General features: G+C 45.3%; 22 non-coding genes across 22 annotated transcripts; all 22 read left to right on the top strand.

Annotated features, from left to right (window-relative positions):
• The first annotated feature begins 402 nt into the window (after positions 1 to 402).
• On the top strand, positions 403 to 475 carry TRNAV-UAC (transfer RNA valine (anticodon UAC)). Its single transcript has one exon. It is a non-coding gene; the product is annotated as a tRNA-Val (tRNA).
• Positions 476 to 786: 311 nt separating this feature from the next.
• On the top strand, positions 787 to 859 carry TRNAV-AAC (transfer RNA valine (anticodon AAC)). Its single transcript has one exon. It is a non-coding gene; the product is annotated as a tRNA-Val (tRNA).
• Positions 860 to 1,000: 141 nt separating this feature from the next.
• Positions 1,001 to 1,073, top strand: TRNAV-CAC (transfer RNA valine (anticodon CAC)). Its single transcript has one exon. It is a non-coding gene; the product is annotated as a tRNA-Val (tRNA).
• A 678-nt stretch (positions 1,074 to 1,751) lies between these two features.
• TRNAV-UAC (transfer RNA valine (anticodon UAC)) lies at positions 1,752 to 1,824 on the top strand. Its single transcript has one exon. It is a non-coding gene; the product is annotated as a tRNA-Val (tRNA).
• A 310-nt stretch (positions 1,825 to 2,134) lies between these two features.
• On the top strand, positions 2,135 to 2,208 carry TRNAV-AAC (transfer RNA valine (anticodon AAC)). Its single transcript has one exon. It is a non-coding gene; the product is annotated as a tRNA-Val (tRNA).
• Positions 2,209 to 2,349: 141 nt separating this feature from the next.
• Positions 2,350 to 2,422, top strand: TRNAV-CAC (transfer RNA valine (anticodon CAC)). The gene has a single exon. It is a non-coding gene; the product is annotated as a tRNA-Val (tRNA).
• A 678-nt stretch (positions 2,423 to 3,100) lies between these two features.
• Positions 3,101 to 3,173, top strand: TRNAV-UAC (transfer RNA valine (anticodon UAC)). Its single transcript has one exon. It is a non-coding gene; the product is annotated as a tRNA-Val (tRNA).
• Positions 3,174 to 3,483: 310 nt separating this feature from the next.
• TRNAV-AAC (transfer RNA valine (anticodon AAC)) lies at positions 3,484 to 3,557 on the top strand. The gene has a single exon. It is a non-coding gene; the product is annotated as a tRNA-Val (tRNA).
• Positions 3,558 to 3,698: 141 nt separating this feature from the next.
• On the top strand, positions 3,699 to 3,771 carry TRNAV-CAC (transfer RNA valine (anticodon CAC)). The gene has a single exon. It is a non-coding gene; the product is annotated as a tRNA-Val (tRNA).
• A 678-nt stretch (positions 3,772 to 4,449) lies between these two features.
• Positions 4,450 to 4,522, top strand: TRNAV-UAC (transfer RNA valine (anticodon UAC)). Its single transcript has one exon. It is a non-coding gene; the product is annotated as a tRNA-Val (tRNA).
• A 311-nt stretch (positions 4,523 to 4,833) lies between these two features.
• On the top strand, positions 4,834 to 4,906 carry TRNAV-AAC (transfer RNA valine (anticodon AAC)). Its single transcript has one exon. It is a non-coding gene; the product is annotated as a tRNA-Val (tRNA).
• A 141-nt stretch (positions 4,907 to 5,047) lies between these two features.
• On the top strand, positions 5,048 to 5,120 carry TRNAV-CAC (transfer RNA valine (anticodon CAC)). Its single transcript has one exon. It is a non-coding gene; the product is annotated as a tRNA-Val (tRNA).
• Positions 5,121 to 5,798: 678 nt separating this feature from the next.
• On the top strand, positions 5,799 to 5,871 carry TRNAV-UAC (transfer RNA valine (anticodon UAC)). Its single transcript has one exon. It is a non-coding gene; the product is annotated as a tRNA-Val (tRNA).
• Positions 5,872 to 6,181: 310 nt separating this feature from the next.
• Positions 6,182 to 6,255, top strand: TRNAV-AAC (transfer RNA valine (anticodon AAC)). Its single transcript has one exon. It is a non-coding gene; the product is annotated as a tRNA-Val (tRNA).
• Positions 6,256 to 6,396: 141 nt separating this feature from the next.
• TRNAV-CAC (transfer RNA valine (anticodon CAC)) lies at positions 6,397 to 6,469 on the top strand. The gene has a single exon. It is a non-coding gene; the product is annotated as a tRNA-Val (tRNA).
• A 678-nt stretch (positions 6,470 to 7,147) lies between these two features.
• TRNAV-UAC (transfer RNA valine (anticodon UAC)) lies at positions 7,148 to 7,220 on the top strand. The gene has a single exon. It is a non-coding gene; the product is annotated as a tRNA-Val (tRNA).
• Positions 7,221 to 7,531: 311 nt separating this feature from the next.
• TRNAV-AAC (transfer RNA valine (anticodon AAC)) lies at positions 7,532 to 7,604 on the top strand. Its single transcript has one exon. It is a non-coding gene; the product is annotated as a tRNA-Val (tRNA).
• A 141-nt stretch (positions 7,605 to 7,745) lies between these two features.
• TRNAV-AAC (transfer RNA valine (anticodon AAC)) lies at positions 7,746 to 7,818 on the top strand. Its single transcript has one exon. It is a non-coding gene; the product is annotated as a tRNA-Val (tRNA).
• A 141-nt stretch (positions 7,819 to 7,959) lies between these two features.
• On the top strand, positions 7,960 to 8,032 carry TRNAV-CAC (transfer RNA valine (anticodon CAC)). Its single transcript has one exon. It is a non-coding gene; the product is annotated as a tRNA-Val (tRNA).
• A 678-nt stretch (positions 8,033 to 8,710) lies between these two features.
• Positions 8,711 to 8,783, top strand: TRNAV-UAC (transfer RNA valine (anticodon UAC)). Its single transcript has one exon. It is a non-coding gene; the product is annotated as a tRNA-Val (tRNA).
• A 311-nt stretch (positions 8,784 to 9,094) lies between these two features.
• Positions 9,095 to 9,167, top strand: TRNAV-AAC (transfer RNA valine (anticodon AAC)). Its single transcript has one exon. It is a non-coding gene; the product is annotated as a tRNA-Val (tRNA).
• A 141-nt stretch (positions 9,168 to 9,308) lies between these two features.
• Positions 9,309 to 9,381, top strand: TRNAV-CAC (transfer RNA valine (anticodon CAC)). Its single transcript has one exon. It is a non-coding gene; the product is annotated as a tRNA-Val (tRNA).
• The last annotated feature ends 114 nt before the right edge of the window (positions 9,382 to 9,495 follow it).

Raw genomic sequence — 9,495 nt, 5'->3', positions numbered from 1 at the left:
TTTGTAAGTTTATATTGCCTGGAATTTGCCTTTGACTCCAACCTCCCTTGTCTTCTTCCTATCCAGCCCTTCTCCAAGTACTGCCACTTTGGTTGCCGTCGCATCATCTGCAAAGTTCAGGCTTTCCCAGTAGTTAAGACTTATGATATTTTGCTGCATGCCATGGTTGTCTTTCCCCTCCCCACCTTTCTATTCCCGAATGCCTTTTTTTTTACTCAATCATACTCTATTGACCTAAGCCCAACATTTTAGATGTTGTTACCTCTCATAGCTACTTTATTGCTCCCTTTCTCATGTGGAAGGTTCTTTTGAGTATTAGTTCCCAATATGCCAGTTGTCTATGTTCCTATGCGAGCACTGCTTTCTTCTTGGTAGCAAAATTGCAATCAGTTTCCACCGGAGGTTTCTGTAGTGTAGTGGTTATCACGTTTGCTTTACACGCAAAAGGTCCCCAGCTCGAAACTGGGCAGAAACAGCGATGCTTTTTGTTCCATAAAGTGGTCTATTCCCCTCCTTTCTAAAGAAGATTTTTGGCCTCCAATGCTAGCTGCACCTTGACAAAACTCACATTAGTCTGCCTACTCCTCTTGATCCAGTTGTCTCCAAGCAAAAGAGCTGGAGTTAGTCCAAAGTAGCGTGTTAGCTTGATCAGGACAGATGTGGATCCTAGTTGTTGCGTGTGGTTAAAATGAGCTGCGTGTGGTTAAAATGAGCTGCACGTGGTTAAAACAAGCTTTGCTTGGGTAAAATGAGCTGCTTGTGGGTACACCCTGAGAAGTGTAGGTGGTTTCTGTAGTGTAGTGGTTATCACGTTCGCCTAACCCGCGAAAGGTCCCCAGTTCGAAACTGGGCAGAAACATGGCTTTTTCTCTGGTCTTCTTTCCTTTTCACGCAGGCTCCACTTACGCATGCATGAGTCTTTACCTGTCTGGCTTAATCATATTCATGAAAAGCTCTACTTTTCCTCTTTCGGGGCTCCAGGACAAGCAAGAAGTGTCTGGTTTCTGTAGTGTAGTGGTTATCACGTTCGCCTCACACGCGAAAGGTCCCCGGTTCGAAACCGGGCAGAAACAGTGTCTACCTTTAACTTTTTGCCATCCAAAGCACTCCTCCTTCCCTTGCTCCATACGCTTGCAAGCTGGCCCTCAATGTGACTGGCCAGTGTCTTTTCTTCACTCACTTTCTCAGGCAACTGCTAATAGCCTCTTTCAGACTGCCTCTCAGCCATCCCTACATGCATATCCATCTAAGAGAGATCTAAAACTCAACTTGCAAAACACCAAGCTTTGTCTCTTTTCCTTCTCCCTAGATACTGCACTATCTAGAAGTAGAACTGTCCTACCACCTGCTTTGTAAGTTTATATTGCCTGGAATTTGCCTTTGACTCCAACCTCCCTTGTCTTCTTCCTATCCAGCCCTTCTCCAAGTACTGCCACTTTGGTTGCCGTCGCATCATCTGCAAAGTTCAGGCTTTCCCAGTAGTTAAGACTTATGATATTTTGCTGCATGCCATGGTTGTCTTTCCCCTCCCCACCTTTCTATTCCCGAATGCCTTTTTTTTTACTCAAGCATACTCTATTGACCTAAGCCCAACATTTTAGATGTTGTTACCTCTCATAGCTACTTTATTGCTCCCTTTCTCATGTGGAAGGTTCTTTTGAGTATTAGTTCCCAATATGCCAGTTGTCTATGTTCCTATGCGAGCACTGCTTTCTTCTTGGTAGCAAAATTGCAATCAGTTTCCACCGGAGGTTTCTGTAGTGTAGTGGTTATCACGTTTGCTTTACACGCAAAAGGTCCCCAGCTCGAAACTGGGCAGAAACAGCGATGCTTTTTGTTCCATAAAGTGGTCTATTCCCCTCCTTTCTAAAGAAGATTTTTGGCCTCCAATGCTAGCTGCACCTTGACAAAACTCACATTAGTCTGCCTACTCCTCTTGATCCAGTTGTCTCCAAGCAAAAGAGCTGGAGTTAGTCCAAAGTAGCGTGTTAGCTTCATCAGGACAGATGTGGATCCTAGTTGTTGCGTGTGGTTAAAATGAGCTGCGTGTGGTTAAAATGAGCTGCACGTGGTTAAAACAAGCTTTGCTTGGGTAAAATGAGCCGCTTGTGGGTACACCCTGAGAAGTGTAGGTGCTTTCTGTAGTGTAGTGGTTATCACGTTCGCCTAACACGCGAAAGGTCCCCAGTTCGAAACTGGGCAGAAACATGGCTTTTTCTCTGGTCTTCTTTCCTTTTCATGCAGGCTCCACTTACGCATGCATGAGTCTTTACCTGTCTGGCTTAATCATATTCATGAAAAGCTCTACTTTTCCTCTTTCGGGGCTCCAGGACAAGCAAGAAGTGGCTGGTTTCTGTAGTGTAGTGGTTATCACGTCTGCCTCACACGCGAAAGGTCCCCGGTTCGAAACCGGGCAGAAACAGTGTCTACCTTTAACTTTTTGCCATCCAAAGCACTCCTCCTTCCCTTGCTCCATACGCTTGCAAGCTGGCCCTCAATGTGACTGGCCAGTGTCTTTTCTTCACTCACTTTCTCAGGCAACTGCTAATAGCCTCTTTCAGACTGCCTCTCAGCCATCCCTACATGCATATCCATCTAAGAGAGATCTAAAACTCAACTTGCAAAACACCAAGCTTTGTCTCTTTTCCTTCTCCCTAGATACTGCACTATCTAGAAGTAGAACTGTCCTACCACCTGCTTTGTAAGTTTATATTGCCTGGAATTTGCCTTTGACTCCAACCTCCCTTGTCTTCTTCCTATCCAGCCCTTCTCCAAGTACTGCCACTTTGGTTGCCGTCGCATCATCTGCAAAGTTCAGGCTTTCCCAGTAGTTAAGACTTATGATATTTTGCTGCATGCCATGGTTGTCTTTCCCCTCCCCACCTTTCTATTCCCGAATGCCTTTTTTTTTACTCAAGCATACTCTATGGACCTAAGCCCAACATTTTAGATGTTGTTACCTCTCATAGCTACTTTATTGCTCCCTTTCTCATGTGGAAGGTTCTTTTGAGTATTAGTTCCCAATATGCCAGTTGTCTATGTTCCTATGCGAGCACTGCTTTCTTCTTGGTAGCAAAATTGCAATCAGTTTCCACCGGAGGTTTCTGTAGTGTAGTGGTTATCACGTTTGCTGTACACGCAAAAGGTCCCCAGCTCGAAACTGGGCAGAAACAGCGATGCTTTTTGTTCCATAAAGTGGTCTATTCCCCTCCTTTCTAAAGAAGATTTTTGGCCTCCAATGCTAGCTGCACCTTGACAAAACTCACATTAGTCTGCCTACTCCTCTTGATCCAGTTGTCTCCAAGCAAAAGAGCTGGAGTTAGTCCAAAGTAGCGTGTTAGCTTGATCAGGACAGATGTGGATCCTAGTTGTTGCGTGTGGTTAAAATGAGCTGCAAGTGGTTAAAATGAGCTGCACGTGGTTAAAACAAGCTTTGCTTGGGTAAAATGAGCCGCTTGTGGGTACACCCTGAGAAGTGTAGGTGCTTTCTGTAGTGTAGTGGTTATCACGTTCGCCTAACACGTGAAAGGTCCCCAGTTCGAAACTGGGCAGAAACATGGCTTTTTCTCTGGTCTTCTTTCCTTTTCATGCAGGCTCCACTTACGCATGCATGAGTCTTTACCTGTCTGGCTTAATCATATTCATGAAAAGCTCTACTTTTCCTCTTTCGGGGCTCCAGGACAAGCAAGAAGTGGCTGGTTTCTGTAGTGTAGTGGTTATCACGTCTGCCTCACACGCGAAAGGTCCCCGGTTCGAAACCGGGCAGAAACAGTGTCTACCTTTAACTTTTTGCCATCCAAAGCACTCCTCCTTCCCTTGCTCCATACGCTTGCAAGCTGGCCCTCAATGTGACTGGCCAGTGTCTTTTCTTCACTCACTTTCTCAGGCAACTGCTAATAGCCTCTTTCAGACTGCCTCTCAGCCATCCCTACATGCATATCCATCTAAGAGAGATCTAAAACTCAACTTGCAAAACACCAAGCTTTGTCTCTTATCCTTCTCCCTAGATACTGCACTTTCTAGAAGTAGAACTGTCCTACCACCTGCTTTGTAAGTTTATATTGCCTGGAATTTGCCTTTGACTCCAACCTCCCTTGTCTTCTTCCTATCCAGCCCTTCTCCAAGTACTGCCACTTTGGTTGCCGTCGCATCATCTGCAAAGTTCAGGCTTTCCCAGTAGTTAAGACTTATGATATTTTGCTGCATGCCATGGTTGTCTTTCCCCTCCCCACCTTTCTATTCCCGAATGCCTTTTTTTTTACTCAAGCATACTCTATGGACCTAAGCCCAACATTTTAGATGTTGTTACCTCTCATAGCTACTTTATTGCTCCCTTTCTCATGTGGAAGGTTCTTTTGAGTATTAGTTCCCAATATGCCAGTTGTCTATGTTCCTATGCGAGCACTGCTTTCTTCTTGGTAGCAAAATTGCAATCAGTTTCCACCGGAGGTTTCTGTAGTGTAGTGGTTATCACGTTTGCTTTACACGCAAAAGGTCCCCAGCTCGAAACTGGGCAGAAACAACGATGCTTTTTGTTCCATAAAGTGGTCTATTCCCCTCCTTTCTAAAGAAGATTTTTGGCCTCCAATGCTAGCTGCACCTTGACAAAACTCACATTAGTCTGCCTACTCCTCTTGATCCAGTTGTCTCCAAGCAAAAGAGCTGGAGTTAGTCCAAAGTAGCGTGTTAGCTTGATCAGGACAGATGTGGATCCTAGTTGTTGCGTGTGGTTAAAATGAGCTGCGTGTGGTTAAAATGAGCTGCACGTGGTTAAAACAAGCTTTGCTTGGGTAAAATAAGCCGCTTGTGGGTACACCCTGAGAAGTGTAGGTGGTTTCTGTAGTGTAGTGGTTATCACGTTCGCCTAACACGCGAAAGGTCCCCAGTTCGAAACTGGGCAGAAACATGGCTTTTTCTCTGGTCTTCTTTCCTTTTCACGCAGGCTCCACTTACGCATGCATGAGTCTTTACCTGTCTGGCTTAATCATATTCATGAAAAGCTCTACTTTTCCTCTTTCGGGGCTCCAGGACAAGCAAGAAGTGTCTGGTTTCTGTAGTGTAGTGGTTATCACGTTCGCCTCACACGCGAAAGGTCCCCGGTTCGAAACCGGGCAGAAACAGTGTCTACCTTTAACTTTTTGCCATCCAAAGCACTCCTCCTTCCCTTGCTCCATACGCTTGCAAGCTGGCCCTCAATGTGACTGGCCAGTGTCTTTTCTTCACTCACTTTCTCAGGCAACTGCTAATAGCCTCTTTCAGACTGCCTCTCAGCCATCCCTACATGCATATCCATCTAAGAGAGATCTAAAACTCAACTTGCAAAACACCAAGCTTTGTCTCTTATCCTTCTCCCTAGATACTGCACTATCTAGAAGTAGAACTGTCCTACCACCTGCTTTGTAAGTTTATATTGCCTGGAATTTGCCTTTGACTCCAACCTCCCTTGTCTTCTTCCTATCCAGCCCTTCTCCAAGTACTGCCACTTTGGTTGCCGTCGCATCATCTGCAAAGTTCAGGCTTTCCCAGTAGTTAAGACTTATGATATTTTGCTGCATGCCATGGTTGTCTTTCCCCTCCCCACCTTTCTATTCCCGAATGCCTTTTTTTTTACTCAAGCATACTCTATGGACCTAAGCCCAACATTTTAGATGTTGTTACCTCTCATAGCTACTTTATTGCTCCCTTTCTCATGTGGAAGGTTCTTTTGAGTATTAGTTCCCAATATGCCAGTTGTCTATGTTCCTATGCGAGCACTGCTTTCTTCTTGGTAGCAAAATTGCAATCAGTTTCCACCGAAGGTTTCTGTAGTGTAGTGGTTATCACGTTTGCTGTACACGCAAAAGGTCCCCAGCTCGAAACTGGGCAGAAACAGCGATGCTTTTTGTTCCATAAAGTGGTCTATTCCCCTCCTTTCTAAAGAAGATTTTTGGCCTCCAATGCTAGCTGCACCTTGACAAAACTCACATTAGTCTGCCTACTCCTCTTGATCCAGTTGTCTCCAAGCAAAAGAGCTGGAGTTAGTCCAAAGTAGCGTGTTAGCTTGATCAGGACAGATGTGGATCCTAGTTGTTGCGTGTGGTTAAAATGAGCTGCAAGTGGTTAAAATGAGCTGCACGTGGTTAAAACAAGCTTTGCTTGGGTAAAATGAGCCGCTTGTGGGTACACCCTGAGAAGTGTAGGTGCTTTCTGTAGTGTAGTGGTTATCACGTTCGCCTAACACGCGAAAGGTCCCCAGTTCGAAACTGGGCAGAAACATGGCTTTTTCTCTGGTCTTCTTTCCTTTTCATGCAGGCTCCACTTACGCATGCATGAGTCTTTACCTGTCTGGCTTAATCATATTCATGAAAAGCTCTACTTTTCCTCTTTCGGGGCTCCAGGACAAGCAAGAAGTGGCTGGTTTCTGTAGTGTAGTGGTTATCACGTCTGCCTCACACGCGAAAGGTCCCCGGTTCGAAACCGGGCAGAAACAGTGTCTACCTTTAACTTTTTGCCATCCAAAGCACTCCTCCTTCCCTTGCTCCATACGCTTGCAAGCTGGCCCTCAATGTGACTGGCCAGTGTCTTTTCTTCACTCACTTTCTCAGGCAACTGCTAATAGCCTCTTTCAGACTGCCTCTCAGCCATCCCTACATGCATATCCATCTAAGAGAGATCTAAAACTCAACTTGCAAAACACCAAGCTTTGTCTCTTATCCTTCTCCCTAGATACTGCACTTTCTAGAAGTAGAACTGTCCTACCACCTGCTTTGTAAGTTTATATTGCCTGGAATTTGCCTTTGACTCCAACCTCCCTTGTCTTCTTCCTATCCAGCCCTTCTCCAAGTACTGCCACTTTGGTTGCCGTCGCATCATCTGCAAAGTTCAGGCTTTCCCAGTAGTTAAGACTTATGATATTTTGCTGCATGCCATGGTTGTCTTTCCCCTCCCCACCTTTCTATTCCCGAATGCCTTTTTTTTTACTCAAGCATACTCTATGGACCTAAGCCCAACATTTTAGATGTTGTTACCTCTCATAGCTACTTTATTGCTCCCTTTCTCATGTGGAAGGTTCTTTTGAGTATTAGTTCCCAATATGCCAGTTGTCTATGTTCCTATGCGAGCACTGCTTTTTTCTTGGTAGCAAAATTGCAATCAGTTTCCACCGGAGGTTTCTGTAGTGTAGTGGTTATCACGTTTGCTTTACACGCAAAAGGTCCCCAGCTCGAAACTGGGCAGAAACAACGATGCTTTTTGTTCCATAAAGTGGTCTATTCCCCTCCTTTCTAAAGAAGATTTTTGGCCTCCAATGCTAGCTGCACCTTGACAAAACTCACATTAGTCTGCCTACTCCTCTTGATCCAGTTGTCTCCAAGCAAAAGAGCTGGAGTTAGTCCAAAGTAGCGTGTTAGCTTGATCAGGACAGATGTGGATCCTAGTTGTTGCATGTGGTTAAAATGAGCTGCGTGTGGTTAAAATGAGCTGCACGTGGTTAAAACAAGCTTTGCTTGGGTAAAATAAGCCGCTTGTGGGTACAACCTGAGAAGTGTAGGTGGTTTCTGTAGTGTAGTGGTTATCACGTTCGCCTAACACGCGAAAGGTCCCCAGTTCGAAACTGGGCAGAAACATGGCTTTTTCTCTGGTCTTCTTTCCTTTTCACGCAGGCTCCACTTACGCATGCATGAGTCTTTACCTGTCTGGCTTAATCATATTCATGAAAAGCTCTACTTTTCCTCTTTCGGGGCTCCAGGACAAGCAAGAAGTGTCTGGTTTCTGTAGTGTAGTGGTTATCACGTTCGCCTAACACGCGAAAGGTCCCCAGTTCGAAACTGGGCAGAAACATGGCTTTTTCTCTGGTCTTCTTTCCTTTCCATGCAGGCTCCACTTACGCATGCATGAGTCTTTACCTGTCTGGCTTAATCATATTCATGAAAAGCTCTACTTTTCCTCTTTCGGGGCTCCAGGACAAGCAAGAAGTGTCTGGTTTCTGTAGTGTAGTGGTTATCACGTCTGCCTCACACGCGAAAGGTCCCCGGTTCGAAACCGGGCAGAAACAGTGTCTACCTTTAACTTTTTGCCATCCAAAGCACTCCTCCTTCCCTTGCTCCATACGCTTGCAAGCTGGCCCTCAATGTGACTGGCCAGTGTCTTTTCTTCACTCACTTTCTCAGGCAACTGCTAATAGCCTCTTTCAGACTGCCTCTCAGCCATCCCTACATGCATATCCATCTAAGAGAGATCTAAAACTCAACTTGCAAAACACCAAGCTTTGTCTCTTATCCTTCTCCCTAGATACTGCACTTTCTAGAAGTAGAACTGTCCTACCACCTGCTTTGTAAGTTTATATTGCCTGGAATTTGCCTTTGACTCCAACCTCCCTTGTCTTCTTCCTATCCAGCCCTTCTCCAAGTACTGCCACTTTGGTTGCCGTCGCATCATCTGCAAAGTTCAGGCTTTCCCAGTAGTTAAGACTTATGATATTTTGCTGCATGCCATGGTTGTCTTTCCCCTCCCCACCTTTCTATTCCCGAATGCCTTTTTTTTTACTCAAGCATACTCTATGGACCTAAGCCCAACATTTTAGATGTTGTTACCTCTCATAGCTACTTTATTGCTCCCTTTCTCATGTGGAAGGTTCTTTTGAGTATTAGTTCCCAATATGCCAGTTGTCTATGTTCCTATGCGAGCACTGCTTTCTTCTTGGTAGCAAAATTGCAATCAGTTTCCACCGGAGGTTTCTGTAGTGTAGTGGTTATCACGTTTGCTTTACACGCAAAAGGTCCCCAGCTCGAAACTGGGCAGAAACAACGATGCTTTTTGTTCCATAAAGTGGTCTATTCCCCTCCTTTCTAAAGAAGATTTTTGGCCTCCAATGCTAGCTGCACCTTGACAAAACTCACATTAGTCTGCCTACTCCTCTTGATCCAGTTGTCTCCAAGCAAAAGAGCTGGAGTTAGTCCAAAGTAGCGTGTTAGCTTGATCAGGACAGATGTGGATCCTAGTTGTTGCGTGTGGTTAAAATGAGCTGCGTGTGGTTAAAATGAGCTGCACGTGGTTAAAACAAGCTTTGCTTGGGTAAAATAAGCCGCTTGTGGGTACACCCTGAGAAGTGTAGGTGGTTTCTGTATTGTACTGGTTATCACGTTCGCCTAACACGCGAAAGGTCCCCAGTTCGAAACTGGGCAGAAACATGGCTTTTTCTCTGGTCTTCTTTCCTTTTCACGCAGGCTCCACTTACGCATGCATGAGTCTTTACCTGTCTGGCTTAATCATATTCATGAAAAGCTCTACTTTTCCTCTTTCGGGGCTCCAGGACAAGCAAGAAGTGTCTGGTTTCTGTAGTGTAGTGGTTATCACGTTCGCCTCACACGCGAAAGGTCCCCGGTTCGAAACCGGGCAGAAACAGTGTCTACCTTTAACTTTTTGCCATCCAAAGCACTCCTCCTTCCCTTGCTCCATACGCTTGCAAGCTGGCCCTCAATGTGACTGGCCAGTGTCTTTTCTTCACTCACTTTCTCA

This window comes from Hyperolius riggenbachi, chromosome 4, assembly GCF_040937935.1.
Source record: "Hyperolius riggenbachi isolate aHypRig1 chromosome 4, aHypRig1.pri, whole genome shotgun sequence".
Classification (NCBI taxonomy): Eukaryota; Metazoa; Chordata; class Amphibia; order Anura; family Hyperoliidae; genus Hyperolius; species Hyperolius riggenbachi.
Note: the sequence above shows the minus strand (reverse complement) of the source record. Positions and strands in the feature narration are given on the sequence as shown.